The 17,983-nt window shown below is 39.9% G+C and overlaps 1 protein-coding gene across 3 annotated transcripts in view; it reads left to right on the top strand.

The window, feature by feature from the left end:
• Window positions 1-10,845: 10,845 nt before the first annotated feature.
• The window catches only part of ZNF385B (zinc finger protein 385B), a 330,914-nt gene continuing 323,776 nt past the window's right edge, over window positions 10,846-17,983 (top strand). Inside the window, exon 1 of one of the 3 annotated variants that reach the window (XM_075933736.1) lies at window positions 10,846-11,001. The gene's annotated coding sequence lies outside the window, so the exon portion shown is untranslated. The remainder of the gene's footprint in view (window positions 11,002-17,983) is intronic. The other 2 variants (XM_075933738.1, XM_075933737.1) reach the window with 2 other exon arrangements.

Raw genomic sequence — 17,983 nt, 5'->3', positions numbered from 1 at the left:
CAAATAATAATGATCAATACTTTCCACTTTTTCCAAAGATCTCAAAGGACTTTAACTTCTCTATATAATGAATATAAAAACACTTAGCACTTTGATAAATGATTTGTTCGTGATCACGGAAAGAGTGTGGAGAGCCAGCAATAGATTCTAAATCTCCTGACACCAGGTCTTCTGTTTTAACCATGCTTCCAGTGGAAGTTTGGGATGTGCAAGGAATGTAGGATTAGTCCTATTATGTGTAATCTGTTTAAATTCACTCGCTAATACTGACATAACCAATTTCTATTCTGGGCGAAATCCAACACATTTTTACACTGGTTTATATCACAGCTTTCTTGCTTTCTTGTTACAAAACAGTGAAATGTGGGCTATGAGTATGTGGCTCCTTGTTTCCCTCTAGTGGGTGGTCCAACCAAAAACTCTGTGTGTCTGCTTTCAGCTAATGGATTTAGTCTTTTAGCTCAAGCAGTGAGCTAGTTCTCTAGGTCTGGGATTAGACCTTGGTGAGGGGTCATTATAATGATGGAGAAACTTCTATTATATTGAAACATGAGTCAAAACAAAGATGTTATTACACTAAGTCACCAAAGAAAAATGTATTACCCTGACTCACTAGTACTGCTCACAGTTCCAATTCCTAACCTCTTCTATGAATTCAATACAGACAATATTGGTGGAAATGGACTGATAGTTGTGGTTTGTCATCTTAATTGCAAACAGGAAAATGCTTTGTTCTTATCATCTGGCCACAAACCCCTGATGCTTTTAAATAGACACTACTACAAAGCCATTGCAGAGCAAGAAACATACTAATTATTCTTGTTCTTCAGTGTTTGCAGTGTTGTTGCCCTGTTTGTCCGATAACATTAGACACACAATATGGGTGTGGCAATATCTTTTATTGAACCAACTTCTGATGGTGAAAAAGACTGCGCAGAACTCTTCTTCGATAGCAGAAGAGTCTGTTTCGACATTCAAAGAATTAGCTAACACAAATATTATGCCATCTGCCCAACCTAATTAAATATTACAGAAGAAGATTTTCAAAAGGTCATTCTTGGATTTTTTGCAATTTTAGTAATGTGCTGTTTCTGCCTAGTAGTTCTCCAGTACCCCCGTCTAGAAATAACCTTGTTCCTCAGTCTCTGCCTAATGATATAAAAAGTAGTCTTTCCATTTATGACTGGAACCATTTTTCCTTTACACTATGGAATTCAAATGCTTTCAATGTTTGCACTAAAAACTTGAAGGAGGTGGGGAAGCTGATTTCTCAGGAAAATGGACAGGTCTGAATAAGTATTTGTATAGTCTCATTCTCTAAGAAAGATTGAGAGTGACCTCTGTTCTATTGAAAAGGAAAGGCTTATTGTACCTTCCCTTCTGGTTAGTAGTATGGCATAAATTTCTGCTCTGACTATTTTTTTCCGGATTTTTTCATATTATTCAGTCTTTTAATGGAACAACATTCAGGCACAAAAGCATAACATTTAGCAACTCATAGGCAGAATATTAAGATTAAAATTGGCAGCAGAAATAGACACACATGGCAAACAAGCACTTGTAAATATTTTGTTTTGTAAAAGCAATGAAGTTGTTTGGAACATATTTTTCAATTTATTTACATTTGTTTTTCATTAACATTTTTGCAAACAGACAAATACTTGCTCACATGGAAGTTCACAAAGTGTCCCAGTGAATATATACTTGTGTTGGAAGAGGCCATGTCATCATCTTAGCAACTCTTTGTGGTGTTACTTCTTTTTATTTTTATGTATATAATTTGCAGATGCATCTTGATGGTTTGCTAAGGTCCCTGTAATAATATCTCTCTTGGCTCAATCTAAATCCTGAGAATCCATATAACCAATCAAAAAATATAAACAATATCTTGGGAATTAAGTGGTTCATCACACGGAACAAACAGTATATTGATATACAGGCAGTCCCCGGGTTACGTACAAGATAGGGACTGTAGATTTGTTCTTAAGTTGAATCTGTATGTAAGTCGGAACTGGCGTCCAGATTCAGCCGCTGCTGAAACTGACCAGCGGCTGACTATAGGAAGCCTGAGGCAGAGTGGCTCTGCCCCGGGCTTCCTGGAATCAGCCGCTGATCAGTTTCAACAGGCTGAATCTGGACGCCAGTTCCCACTTACATACAGATTCAACTTAAGAACCCCAGGCGTCCCCAAGTCAGCTGCTGCTGAAACTGATCAGCGGCTGATTCCAGGAAGCCTGGGGCAGAGCAGCTCTGCCTCGGGCTTCCTGTAGTCAGCACTGGTCAGTTTCAGCAGCAGCTGACTTGGGGACGCCTGGGGCAGAGCAGCTGGGGTGCTGCTGGGTTGGTCCAGTAGAGCCGAGGAGCGGCGCTACTGGAGCAACCCAGCAGCACCCCAGCTGCTCTGCCCCAGGCGTCCTGATTCAGCCGCTGCTGAAACTGACCAGCAGCGACTGAATCAGGACGCCTGGGGCAGAGCAGCTGGGGTGCTGTCGGGTTGGTCCAGTAGCGCCCAGAGCAGCGCTGCGGGACCAACCGGCAGTGCCCCAGCTGCTCTACCACAGGCGTCCGGAGAAAAGCCTTATCTGCTGGGGGGGGCGCATACTAGCTGCGCTCCCAGCAGACCAGGGAGACGCGGAGCAAAGCCGCGGAGCACGCGGGCAGCAGGACAGCCCAGATGCACCGCGGCTGTCCCGCTGCCAGCGTCCTCAGAGGCTTTGCTTCCCATCTCCCTGGTCTGCTGGTATCCAGCATACCAGGGAGACGCGGAGCAAACCCCGTTCGTAACTGCGGATCCGACATAAGTCGGATCCGCGTAACTCAGGGACTGCCTGTAGTAGTATGTTGAGTAGTTTGCAAGTAATCCAAAGACTAAACATATTAATATTAACCATTAATCAAATTTTTTTGAATAATGAATACACTAATAAAACTTGAAATCTATAGACAATTTACACACAGAAAATGACATTTAGTTTAATCTAATTAATTCTTTAACTTGAATAGTTAATGCAGCTCTAGTTAGTGAACACAAAAGGATTACAGATGGATATCTTGAGCTATTAAAGAGCCAAATGGGACATTTAAACCTATTTTTAAAGCACAAGGACTTTGTAGGGTCGAGGAACAAAAAGAATAAATTAGAGTAGTAAATAGAAACAGCAAATTAAAGAAAATCTCAAACAACAAGTGACTCATCAAATATTAAGGTGATAAGAAAAAAAAGCTGAAATAAATAATAACTTGCTTAAAACAATAAGGATAAATTTCTTAGGAAATAGCATAACACGTAAACAGTCAGTTTGCCTATTTTCACACAGAAGGCAAAATGTTTTTCCATTAAATCAGGGATTGTTTCCCCAAAGTCTGCAAAAGGAAAGATAGAAATTTTATAGACATATAATATAACTAATTACAAAAAGTTATATTCACTTAAAGGATCCAAAACGCTATTTTCAGCTGACAGACTGCTATGAGTGTTAAATAACATAAGTAACACTGATTAACTTTCAACAGATTTAAAACAGAATTACTAGATTCAGAAGAAATGTTAGCTGATTAACTTGATTATTTAAAAAAAGACGAGAAAAAATAGAAAATTAGCTAACAGTATATTTCGCATTGCTTTGGGGGAAATCTTGGAAACTATTTTGAAGAGAGGTGGTGAGAAAACACCTGGAAAAGCTCAGTTTGATTAAGAACAGCCAGCATGGATTCAGGGATGGGAGATCATATGTAATTAATCAGATGAAGTTCTTTCACCATATTGCTTTCATAAGAGAAAGTCTATGGATACTTAGGGTTTTTTATAGCACTCTGAATCAGACATTAATCACTAAGATAGAATCATCGATTAAGGTGATGCTGGTCAGAAAATTTTAATCAATCTCTTGTTTGCAGTAAAAATAGGCAAGAACTCTGAGAGAGACGACAGAGTTTTTTTCTGGTTCTAACAGAGGAACAAAATAGGGTGCCAGATTAAAAACAAAACAAAACAGCCTCCCCCCCACATACACAACTGCTCTCTCTCTCTCTGTGTAATATAGATACACACATGCATGGTAATCCTACATAGAAGAAAGCTTTTCAAACTGAAAACTGCAATCTGTAAAGAACATGAAGAGTAAAGGATGTGGATGAAAGTACTGAAACAACATGTCAAACTAGGATTATACTAAAATTGTAGAAACATAGCAAATAAGGAAGTACAATGCGACTAGATGTGGAGCATGCTTTGTATTGCTTAAGTAATTATGACAGCATATGGCAAATATTCTTTAACACAAACAAATATATTATCAGCTTCGGAGGGGAAGCTGAGTTAGTCTGTAACAGGAAAAACTTAAAAAACAACAAATAGTCTAGTAGCACTTTAAAGATTACCAAAACATGTAGATGGTACCATGAGCTTTCGTGGGCAAAACCCACTTCTTCAGATGACCAATGAGTCTTCTTGGAGCAAAGAACAAATGGAACAATCATCCACTACATTGATCAGGAAAATGAGGTAAAGACTAGTTCGGAAAAATCATTATCTCAGTACACAACACTACAAAAAGGGTAAACAATATGCTAGCTCACAGTGGGAAAGGGATAAAATGACACCAAAAGCTCTGTGCAAAGCATTTCTTCATACCTATGTGGAATGTTACATGCAAAACAGATCACTGTACTAGAGAAAGAACACTATTTTTGAACGGCTGCAAAGAAGATGTCCAGTATCAATTACAAAATCAAGAATATGAGATTCTGGAATCTAGGCAAATTCTCACTGGGAAAGAGGAGACTTCAAGGTGAGCTCTTACAAGCTTTTACAGTTAAGGGAGATTGATAGTTAACAGCAACACTGCTTCTGTCTGTACTTTCCATTTACTTCTCATTTTCTCCATTTTCAATTATCCTTGAGTTTTTTAACTCTATCTTAGCTGTAGTATTTTTCAGACATAAAAAACATATTAAATAAGTTAATAGACAAGGCAGCTAAAGAAAATGTAAATGAGTACTGGAAACACCAATGTTTCTATGTGCAGATGAAATATGGTGAAAACAAATAATAAGGTTGCATTCTAGCAGCTTGAAAATTAAGGCACATTAGCCAAGAAGATGTTTCCTTGGCCCCACAGATGTTTCATCAGGCAGTTCTGTGAAGAGGTCCTCGAGAAGATGCTTTTCTTTGGATCAGCTTATTCCAGGTTGATAAATGAAGATACTAATCTGAAATTTTGAGGGTCACTTTACTGTTGTCATTTATAAATATAGTTTATTCCCAATGTAAGGCCTCTGCATACTGCCAGAGTGCAGTAAAGTGGGAATTGGGCCCTTAAGATTAGTTCCTTGTCTCAGAGAAATAAAATGCAAGCTTGAATCCACCTGGATAAATCTATCTGCAATTGTGTCTGTCCCAGGGTGAGTTAGATCTGTCAGCAGTAAGGCCCAAAGCTCTGGTCTGTGCCAGAATCAAATGACCAGAAATCCTGTTATGGCAACCTAAAGCTAGTACCTCCTGTAAGTGGGATTGAATGCACCCATTCTTTGAATGGGACTGGCAGAGCACCTTGGCCAGACTGTGTGGGGACAGGAGTTCAGGAAGGTATTTGTGAACTAAGGTTAGTGGGAGACCAATGAGAAACACAGGGATACTACTACTGTACCTAGCTTTTAGCAACAGTAAAGCAGCACATTTCTTCAGTGGAGTTCAAAGTGCTTTACAAAAGAGGTCAGTATCCTTATTTTACAGCTAGAGAAACTGAATACTGGAGAAGAGAAATGAGCAGCAGGCAATTGGCATAGTCAGGAAAAATAATGTAGGCCTCTTCATTTCCCGCTCCTGTGCTCTCTTGACCGCTACACTGCTATGAAGAGAACTCAAGAACCGGATACTCCAGTGACTCCACTCAGAGATCGCTCAGACTGCAGCTGGGAGCTAAGACAACTGATATCTGAAGCCCTGAAATCAAGGGTAGCTGTGAAACTCTGGGGCAAAGACTACATGAAAGTGAAGTCCTGAGACGGTAACTCGAAAGTAATAAAATGACCTGGGCAGCCCTGATGTAAGGATGAAATCCACTGATGTTATATTCCAATAAACAGCCCCAATGAAGGGTACCTTAACTACAATAGCATGCGGTATGTGTACATGGTGCCAACAGAGAGAAAACAGAGGTGTGAACACCCAAACACAAGGTCAGGGATAGCCAATATTAGCACAGTGCTTTAGTCAGAATATACAGTGATTTTTTTTTTCAGATAAAGATATAACCCCAAAATAAAGACCATAGATATATATTTCCAGGTTTGGATGGAAAAGACGGATTATAAAAACAATGAGCAGCCCTGTGGAACCATAGAGACTAATAAATATATTACATGTTTGAGCTCCTAAAAATGGCTTTGAACCAGGCAATTACCAGAGGTGACGGTAGCTGCAGCACAACTAGTTCAGACAGGCTACTGCTGTTCTTGGACAGTTTAATTATTTTTTTTAAATCCTTGGGTTAGTCAGTTATATTTTTTTTCCTGAGTTGATCAGCAAGATCTTTTGGAGAAAGTTATCTCAGTAAAACATTGGACCTAAGGGTTTATAGGAAGGTGAGTTATAAGGTAATAGGATTTAAAGGGAAAGCTTTATAAGGAAGATCTAAATTGTGGATTAAGTGATTAAATTAGTATCTATAATGGGAACAGCTCTTTTTAAGACAGATCCAAGAAATGGTTCTGAGTTTTTATTTCACTTGTAAAATTCATATGAGCTATTCAGAACCATACATATTTATCTATCCATGACATCTCTCTATAGTAGGCTAATGGTTACTGTCCACTGAAGTGTCATTTTATGAAAGGCAATTGATGATTCTACAAACCACAGATATATTTGTGCTGAAAAATGTCACAACATTCCAGACCAGGTACTCACAGAATAACTTATGAACTGCTCCCTCTCCCATTCATGGTTATTCTGAACCATCTGTCATCAGTTGCTGACATGGAAAAGTAATGTTGAGAAAATCTTCTATATGACATATTCAAACTCCTTTTAACATGATTTAGCATATGGAATGAACAGAAAGTCAGCTCTTCCTTAGACTATAGAAGATCTTGAATCAGTTTGGAAACTGATGTTCTAAATTTTAGCAAATCTTTGGCATTAAAAGAGCTATTAGTGAAATGATTGACTTTAATTAATTTGGTTTAAGGTAAACTTAAAAGTAACAAATAGTCTGGTAGCACTTTAAAGACTAACAAAACATGTAGATGGTATCATGAGCTGCCCACAAAAGCTCATGATACCATCTACATGTTTTGCTAGTCTTTAAAGTGCTACTAGACTATTTGTTGTTTTTAAGTTTATCCTGTACCGCCTAACTCAGCTACCCCCTGGAGCTTCTGGCTTAAGGTAAAAGACAAATATCCAAGGCTTAGACACTTCCCACATAAATTAGTCCAGTGCCATGTGGACTAATTTTTACAAGAACATTAATTCTGATTTGTCCAGCATTCTGCCATTAAATCAGAGCTTCTCTTTTGTATGGGGAGGTACTGAAGATATTCTCTCCATTAGTATTTTCTGTATCATTGGTTTAGAATAGCAGAAATTTCTATAGCGGAAGCAGTAGCATAGAGCATGTTCTGGGACTTTTACTACTGGTGACATCTAATGACCAAAGCTGGATTAACAACAAATTGAGACAAGAAATTCTGAGGAAATTGTGCCTTCATTTATAATACCTCTCCCTTCCTATCTGTAGAATACAGATTTTCTTTAAAACACACACACATTAAACATCTAAACTATTTAGATGGGATTTTGTGGTTTGTTAAGCCCTTGGAGAGTAAGTGACTTTAGATTCCATACTTAAAAGTAAAGATTAATCCAAATCTTGAAAATGACCTGCCATAAACCATAAATGAGCATGTCAACCATTTTTTAAGTGAGCTGTAAATAAGGTAGGATGTGATCCTTATTTTTATTAAGTAGAACTAGACTTGCAATTTTCCAGGTTCTTAGACTGAAGTATGGTGAGGTATTATCCAATCAATGGTCAACTGTTTTTTCTTTTCTGATGAGTAGCAAACAAATGCTGTAGTGCTTTCTCCATCATTTAAAATCACATATTTCATAAGGAAGATAGCCTAAATATTTGTTCTTTAATTTGTATTCAGACTCTAACACTTCGGTGTCATTTATAACACCCTGACTTGGTATATATAAAAGTGATGTTTTCTGAAATTTGTCATCCGCTTTTGCTTTCTCTAGCATTGGAATAGAGAACCTCATTGTTTTGCACAATTCACGGGTAGTTTTCTTCCGCCAGAAACTAGGAAGCTCCTGAACACCTAATGTAATAAAAAACCCTCCAGTGATCTGAAAGTGGAAGGTGGAGGAAAAAAAATAAATAGGGTATTTTTTCATGACTTTTTCTAAGTTCTTTTATATCTGAGACAGAGTTCTGGTGCTTTTGGCATGAGAATGCTAGACACTGTGGTCTGTAACTGCTAAATTTGCCAAGGAAAAAAATATACTGCAGCAGATTATTTCCTATGTAGATTTTCCTCTCTTTCTGTTTGGATACTCTTTGAAGCATCTGCTCCATAATTTGTCTTGGATATAAGCCATTTTGCTGTACCTTTTGAAACTCTTTGCCATTACCATAGATGTTTTGGGATACTTTGGCAAGCCAGTCACTCACTCACATTCTTTTTGGATTAGTTTTATGGTAGTATCTTGGTTTGCAATGGAGGACTGAGACACTGAAAATTAATCCATTTAAATTGCCACTTGTTTAATGTCTCTGGCTTTGTGTGTATGTAATTGAGGCTGATCTATAAGCCCCGGGGGTGGGGCCGGCAGCTAGTGCACTCCCAAGGAGACCCCTGCCACTCTGCACAGCTGCCTCTTTATCAGAGGCAGCAGCACAGGGTGCCAAGCAGGAGCTGGTCCATGAGAGAAGCCAATTCAAAAACCAGCTCCCCTCATGGACTGGCTGCCTGTCACCCTATGCTTCTGCCTCCGATAAACAGGCAGCAGCATGGGGTGGCCGCAGCCCCTGTCTAGGAATGGTCTGATCTCCCAGACCCAGTGTGAGCCAGAACTAAGCGGGGCTGCCTGCCCGCCTGGCTCCTAATACACTTTAAATGCAGAGCCACAGCACGGGTAGGTCCCATCACAAGCCAGGACTGAGCCAGGCTGCTGGCCAGCCTGCTAAAAAATTTACTGGCAAGTGTGGGGAGGGAAGGGAAACACATGTAGTCTATAGCATTAACCTATAAGCTTTTGCTTATCTGATAATTGGTCAATCCACTATACTATTACATCCCTACTCTGAATTGTTGGGACTCCTACAAGGCTATGTTCTCTGTTCCTTCATGAAGGACTCCATTTTTAATATAAGCCTCCAGCTGACAGGTGTCTTCCTGATGAAATAGCTAAATGTATGGGATAAAATCATAGAGTTTTTTCCTCTCGCCCTAACGTTCTCTGGTTTAGGTAAAAGTAGAAGTGGTGAGGAGACATGCCTTCTATTCTGCTCTGTGACAGGATAAAACTGCAGATCTCAACAACACAACCCTGAGCCAGCTTGAAGATTGTTGGGCTCGCCAGGGCTGCAACTAAGCTGCTAAAGTCACCTGATGAGAAGGGAATCTCACCTTTTTTTATTAACAAAAACTCTCCAGCCTTCAAGCTGGGGGTCCTACAGACTTGCTGAGCTCCTGCGTAAAGTGAAGGGAGGCTGTATTCACACTCCTGCAAGAGGAGAGGCCTTGGACAGAAGGAGAGAGACTGGGCCCTCAATGCTGCCCAGAGCATGCCATGCTGCACCCTGCTCTCTCCCCCTTCCAGCTAGCCCTCAGCACTTCCCAGATCACATCATACTGTGTTGTTCTGCACTCCCGGGCCAGCCCTCAGAGCCACCTGGAGCCTGCCATGCAGCGCTCCAGTGGTGATTTAAAGGGCCCGAGGCACAGCAATGGCAGCAGGGAGCCCTAGACGCTTTTGAATTGCCAGGCAACTGTCCTTTTTTGCCATGGCCTGCCCTGAGGCATGCAAAAAAACCACAACCTTGAAAATATTATCTACCTGTGCCTGATGCCTCCATGAATCTGCAGAGTCTGAAACATGTGCTCCTAAAAGCTGTGATTTGCCCTATTCATTTTAAGTCGGAAACTTGCTGTCAGGATATGTGGGCATGGGCAGAGCGACTCCACCTGCAGTATTTCTAGGGACCTGATTGTCATTCCACCTTGACTGTACTTAGTCTCCTACAACTCTCCTTCTGGTCATTGGCCTCTGTGAACAGCTGCAGTTGCCTCTGCCCAGCAAAACTGTCAGGAATCTTTTCGGTTTCAGTTCTAGAGGGTTCTAAATGCAGCTATTAAACGGATCTCTCCTGCCAGTTCCTTGATTTCCTTACACACAGCTGCAGAACTTTTAAAAGTGGTGAGTGCAGAGGCAGGAAAGCACCGTAGCCCCTTCGCCTTAGGAAGCTTGCAAACAAAAACGCTTGCACCGTGGCATAACTTGATGGAGTAGGCCTCCGCCACCGGAGTGTTCTGCCCGCTCGTGGGCTGGTGGCCACGCGTGCACAAGCATAAACCCACTGGGCGCGCGTCCACACGACCGGCCAGGCACACGTGTGTGCCCACAAAGGAATAGCGCACCCACACAGCTCCCCGCCCCCCTACACATGTAGGTCACACAGAGTGGGGGACACGCGCCCCCCGCGTGCCTGCCCCAGCGCGCTGTCTGCCTACGGCCCCGCGCGGGGTTCCCTTGCGCCCAGGCGCCGCGCGCCCATTCACCTGCGAGGCGCACTCGCGCGCCCACGCCCCTCTCACCTGGGCAGCGGGGTGGCCGGGGCACCAGCCTTGACGCATGCGCCGGGCAGCAGCCTGTAGCTGCTCCAGCACCTAGTAAGTGGAACGCGCTGCCTGATGTGGCGGCTGAGCTCCGCGCGCCTGCAGTCCCCGCGCGCCGGAGGAGCAGCTGGAGCCCGGCGCCCGGGCAGGGTGAGAGCGGGGCGGCTTCCAGGCGGGGGAGGGACTGAAGTGGCGGGGCTGGGGGGAGAGGACCCCTGTTGTAACTTGCGGCGGGGAGGCTCTGCCCCGGGGACAAGCTGCGAGAGCGCCCGCCTCCCCGGTGCAGACTCCCGGCAGCTCGTGGACACGGCTCCGGTGCGTGCTGGGCTTCAGTAGTGCCTGGCATGCCGCGCTGCTGCCCGCTAGCCGGAGCTCCAGCGAGCCAGCGCCGCGCCAGCGTGCCGCCCCTGCCCTTTGCAGCGGGCTCTGCTGCCTTAACTCCAAGGCGCCTCCTGCTAACTCAAGGTGTGTGAGCGCGTATTGTGTATCTGCCCGGCTCCGTTTCTCTTCTGAGTGGGTTGATACCTTGCTTCCCACGTGCTGGCTCAGATGTCCTTCGTGTGCTGGGGGGTTCCTTTGATGCTGCAGCCACTAATTTATTGCTAGAAAGTATAACCCGTTTCTCTAACTAGGTCAGTCTCTTTAGTCATGAGACAGGTTTGCATCGCAATGTTTCTGATCTCTAAAAGGTATACGTGGTATTTCGCTTTGCTATAAGGTTAGTTCTGTTTTTCTGGCCTTTTGAGGGGGAGTTCGTTGCAGTTACACAGCGCAGCTTGGCTCTCCTCATAGATCGCGGAAGCTTTGGGAAAGGTGAATTTCCCCAACAGAAGAGGCATTAACCTACTTTAAGGAATCATCCTTGATGATCTAATTACATAGCATAGATGTAAATACTTGGCAATGTAGGCTATTTGAGGACAAGTCTCGAAATACTGTAAGTGTACTTACCCATTAATTTTCTAGATTTGGGGTTTTTTTGGGGGAGGGGGGTCTTATATTCTTATTTTTCAAAGTTTGCCTTTGAGATGCTTAGTTATTTCTTTCCCCCCACCCCCTGCTGAAAAATCACAAAGTAGCCTAACATAAACTTTGAAAATTAAGAATATAAGGCAACCAGTCGTGAAGTCTAGCACTCGCACTGAAAATGCATTACCTAGTGTGTATGTATGTGTAATACGCTGGAAAATTGTTTGAGACATTCCTATCTATATCTATATCTGTGCGTGTGTGTGTTCATATATATATGTGACAATAGTTACATGTCACATCAGTGACTAAGAGACATGACAAGTTTCTTTTTTCCTGTTGATTTCTCCCATTCTGGGAAAAGAGAACTTGTTTATTATCACACCAGGGAAATACTTCTTGAACCTGCAAGCTGTTAGCACTTGAATATCAAGCTCCAATAGAAAGGCTAGTCTGTGCTGAAGAATAATATTGTACTTTTAATCTATGGGACCAGCCAAAATGTGGAGAAGAAGTGCAAAACTAATATTTAGTGCATCATTAGGTGAGAAGGTGGAAATTGCCTAGGGTGATGAGTCTTATTCTGGAAATACACTAGTTGTAGTTAGTAAGGAAGTTCTTTAAAAATAACCACTGGATAAATTTAGAATTGTATGTTCTTACCAATAAAGCTAATAGACATTTTATTCCTAATGCTTTTTGATGGTTTATTTCTACAAATAGCTAAAGAAGGATCAAAATAAGTCATCTAACATTAAAAGAACATACATGTTTTAGTACCTGATTGAATAACAGTATGAAAAGTGATCTAGCTTTTATTTAAAATTAATGGTTAGTAAAGAAACTTTAACAATAAGAGATGCGTATGGACCACCCCTTGTCAACTGGTGGTTGATTGACATCCTTGTAGCAATTACCTGTGAGAAGGGCAGCATCCTGGTGAGCAGTCAACATTACTCCCAAGATAAAGGATGCTGTCCCTAGATCCCTGCTTGGGCTTTCTGCCATTGGAAGCAGTCTCTATCTAGCGAGTAGGTGGTGATAGAGAAGAGCTATCTCAGCTCTTTGGCTGCTAAAAGACAGAAAAAGCTGTCTCTTTCTTGTGTACTGCAGGGCTGTTTGGAGAATGGGATGCATTGTTCCTTTAGTTTCTTACACTTCCCTTCTCTTTCCAAAGAGCAGTGTCTTTGCTGTTCTCCCCCTCACCAAGTCTGTTGGTTAGGAGAGAAGGGAAGAAGGTTATGCTAGGAGAGGTGGTGTGAAGAGGATTTCTGCCTATCCTTCCCAAATCTGTTTGCATGTTTTGTGATTCCCTTCCCGCAAATAGCTCCAGTAAATAATGCTCATTACATGGATAAACAGCTTCAGAGTGAGATTTATGTGATACTTGATAGTTTTACTCATGTCTGCAGGATACTGGAGTTAGGCTAATCAATAGTGTATTATCAGCTTTACTGTTGCTTGTTTAACTTCTTGCATATCATGGACTTCTTACTTTGACTATCCTTTTGTGGACTACCTTCTGATTGTATTTCTTAATCCTTCACTTTCTATCAAAGTCATGGACTGCAGTCCCGATGCAGCCACATAAAGGAGCTTATTTTATTTAGTTTATTCTGTTTTGGGTTTTTTAATGCCTTCTGAAATTTTCAGTTCAAGATTGGGTTGCAGTTAGCTGCAAGTGTCACTGCATGAAGTCTGATATCTGTCAGAAACAGTGCTGTGGATTACCAGTGGTTCAAGGACTGCAGTTACATCATGGCTGTCCGTAGAGTTGGAGAAATAAGGACATTAGTAATAGTTAACATATATAGTCCAGTTGGAATGGAGCTATGAATCCTGAAGAACTTGTTAGTCTGTGCCAGGATGTAACTGGGTATAGAAGTTCACTGGAAGGTTATCTTCCTGATACACTGAAGTCAAGTTGCAAAGATCAGGTCATCTTTACTTATTCAGAAGAAAAAGATGGCTTCATAGTCTGATTAGCTTGAGTGCTAACTTGTGCTCTTTATCAATTACCATTGTAATACGGTTTTGATAAAATGCTGGGTTTTTCTTTACATTTCAAAATTTTTGAACTAGCAGTGGAGACTGCTACAAAATGGAAACCGATACTTTGCACTTCATCCAAGAGTGTCAAAACATTTAAACAACAATTTACACGTAATATTACAATGCGTATTTGCCTATTTTGTAAGCTGACGGATATTTTTCTTGACACAAGTCATTCAGAAGGCTAGTGATAGCAGATATTTTAATAGCAAAATATTAGACTTATAACTGAAAAAAGTTCATTTTTACACATTTTATGATTCTTCAGTTTCAGCCATGACTCTGAGTTGATGTTCTCACTGTGTTGTCAGAATGCACAGAAGTTTGAAAGAATTGTAATAAATTTTGTTTATATGCTGTACACATAAATAGATTTTGACCACAGGCTTTGCTTGCTTAAATTTGTGAATATAAATCAAATATTTACCAAATGACACACAGTTGTCTGTTCTTATTTTGTGTACTAATGTAAAATGTACAGAGATACCCTTAAACTATGAAATATAGGTGGGGTTTTTTTGTTTTTTGTTTTGTTTTGTTTTTTTGCTATACAAACAAGCTTGGTTAAATTAACTGTAGTAGGTTTTCAATACAAATTTGGTTCTATTTTTAAAACATGATGGCAAATACTTAGCAGTATTAAAACAAATTTCATTTCAAAATGAATTTCTCAGAATATTCAGACGCCTAAGAAAGATCTATGTACTTCCTGTTAATCAGTTTGCTTAAAAAGTCAACATAAAAACAAATGTGTCTTTATAGTATATTTAGCAAAATGTTGGATAAGGTATGCTTTTCCAACGTCAATTATAAAGACACAGCCTAATCATATAACTATACTGTATCTTTTCTTCTTGCCAAAAGTGCTTAAGAAATAATGGTTAACATTACAATGCAGGGAGGTGCTGTAATAAAGTATTATCTGATGCTTCTTTAGCAACAATGTCGACATTACTTAAGCAATTTACATGATCACAAAATATTCACTCAATTTTGTAGGCGGCTTAATGTCAGGAAGTTTTAATGGTCTTTCTCTGTTCAAGATGGATGAAACCTACCCATTGATTTTGTAATTATATTGCATATTATCCTTTTAGATGAGCTTTCTCATCAGATTTTCTTCTATATTGCTTTTTAATTTCTAAAATGTAATAGCATACAGTCTTAACACAGATGTTACACATTCTGCACAGAACTGTGATATTTCTAGTGTATTAGCTGAAACTGACATCACCTTCTATAAACAACGGTATTAATTGACATGTTAAAAATGCATTAGAGAACCTGAGCTGCTGAGGTTTGTAGAAACAGAAGCCTGGTGAGTTCATCTAAGTATATCAGTGCAGTTCAAATCTTCAATTTACCATTATTGGTAATTTACATATTATTGTTAACTGCCAGGCAGGTTTTTATAAATGGCAAGTGTTAATAATCTGCCAGATATGCTACAACTGTCCAATGCTCCTTCGATCCTTTGTTCATTGGACTAGTATTATGTTGACTGAAATAAATTGATATTTTATGTAACTTTTGAAAGTGAAATAATGCTTTTATTTGTTGAAACAACATATGTTTTAGTACCTTTTGAATATTGTTTCTGTATTAACACAATGTTGGCTTTTTTCGATTTTCAGTCAAAAAGATTGAAGGACAATCTTTGTGTACATGCACATATGTTTATAAAAATACTTTGCCTGTAGTATGTTTCAACTAAGTATCTCCTAGCATATTATAGGTAGTAATCTAGAGCCTCACCATTCTCTTTTTGAGCGTTAATTTTACCCATAGTTCCATATTTATAGTGGAACATAGTATCTATAGAACAATCAATAAGATTGCTGATCTTGGGGACCCACAACCTCCCATATATTTCTGGATTTTGGAAAATGGTAAGTGTAAAGAGTGATCTCAGCTTTCTTTTATATTACAGTCATGTCAAAAGCTTTCAAAGTTTTGTTAGGTTCCTAACTTTAAATATAGATATTGGAATAATGGTGCACTGTTAGTTATCTTTCAGTCAGTCTGAGTTGTAGGTGCTCAGAACCTTTGACAATGAAGTCCCTTACTTGGGCATCGTACTTAACTAAGTTTTGACCCAAATTTCTAGTTCTGCTGCTGCTTTGATGGCTGAAAGTTGAATGATTTATTCCCTCAGATATCTTGCGTTGTTGATAGTACACACTCTCCCAAAGTTTGACTTGAGGGTGGGGAACACAGACTAACTTTCTGTTGAGAAGAACATTATTTTCCAGACTTTTGCTGCTTGTGCTAAGGCAAGCTCTCAGCTGGCTGCACTGAGTCAGTGGGAACTGCAAGTACCTCAGAAAATCAGGAGACTGTTTAAATGCTGAAACTGGATTTGGGCTGTAACTTTTCTGTTTAGATTGTCTACATAAGAATTTCTTTCAGATCAAGTGTAATTATTTTGTTTTAAATTGCCTTATTCAGTGTTTTATTCTGCATTAGTCATTGTAGTTTTACCTGTAAAATAGGGCTAATACCTACCTACCTAATAAGAGGTTGGTTGGTTGAGAGGATTAAATAGCCAGTGTTGAGGACAGTTCTGATGACTGCGCAAGACTACAAAAAAGGTAGAACAGATAGTGAGGAATACTGTATCTAATTGCAATCATAAGGGAAGCTCAAATAGAGCATTGTTACTTGAGTTGAATTTTGATTTTGACATTGGTATTAAAACTCCTTTTCTTTTGAAAAATGCCATCGTGTTTTGTTATTGACCACAAGTGTTCTGAGTCTTGATTTTATCACAGCCAAAGATGGCACCTGCAAAATTGGTGTCTCCTAATGCTCTACAAGCTGCTTATTGATTGGTTTATTGGTTGTAACATTGGTTTAGTACTGAATCCTTAACACCACTCAACCCAACTAAGCTTGTGTGATCTAATGGGCTTATAGAACAATGATTGCATTATTGTTATGATTGCAGGCCATATTCTCTCTGCAAATTTTGAAAGGTTAAAGATCTATTAAGGAGACTTGCTTAGTAGTCCATGATGTTAAATTCCTATCGGATGCTTTTTAGTACATACGTTCTGAACACAACAGATTTCCAAGTCTCCTTGGAACCATTACAATTATGATTGTGATGGACCTAATTAGTGTGGCTATTGAGTATATACACTACATTGTCATGCTAAAAAAAGAGAAACCCTTATGCTGTTTTTACTAAGTTCTTTTACTGCACATGTAAAATAGTAGCCCTTAAACTAGTGTTTTGCTACATTTTAGAGAGAATAACTTTTTGAATAATGATTTATTTATTTATTTATTTATTTATGTCAGAGGTAGAAAACTTTTGCGGAGAGGTGAGAGTGAGAAATTGTCTTTGCTCCAAGTAAGCAGCTTTAGCCAAGAGAAATTGTTTCTTTGAGAAACTGTAAAACACTTCCTCCAGTGAAGTCTTCAATCAGTTCTGCAGAAACATTCTTCCAAGGTCAGAGTAAGGACTTCTACATAGTGTTTCATAATGTAAATACTTGTGCAGCTTAGCAGTAGTTCACAGAGATTTTGGAGCCACTTCTTTCTTTCAAGCCACCTACTAATATGACTATGAATCATTGAATCAGGTTTGATTTATACATAAATACGTGTATGATTCCGCACATTTTCAAGTTAAGCTGAAACCTTAATATGGAGTTCATAAACATTTTTTTAAAATCCTGCATATAACCCCTCCACTTTTGTTTCTAAAAATATAGCCTATTTATGTGCGGCCCAGATCCTGTAACTAGCTGCACCTCGTTGGTTTTGGGGACTATTTGTGGCAATATCTGGTTTAAGGCTTTAGTTTGTGTCCCTGTTCATAAGGAAAAAATCTGAAACCCATATTGCATACACATACACCTTAGAGAGAGCAGATGCAGAGACCAGAATTATCATGCCTATAAGAAATATTGGGCATGGGAGTAAACCGGACCTGGAACTATGGATCAGCATGGATTATGAGTATAGGGAAACGTGTATCTAGTTGCAATCAAGGTATTTTTCTTTATTTTGGTTGCTTGGTTTGAACTTCTGCATGTGAATCCATGCCTTCCCTATCCCATTCACTATCTAAGAATTGTTCCCAGAGATTTTCTCTGTTTTAATT

The sequence above is a fragment of the Pelodiscus sinensis genome, chromosome 7 (assembly GCF_049634645.1).
Source record: "Pelodiscus sinensis isolate JC-2024 chromosome 7, ASM4963464v1, whole genome shotgun sequence".
NCBI lineage: Eukaryota > Metazoa > Chordata > Testudines > Trionychidae > Pelodiscus > Pelodiscus sinensis.
This window is presented reverse-complemented; position numbering and strand designations above follow the sequence as displayed.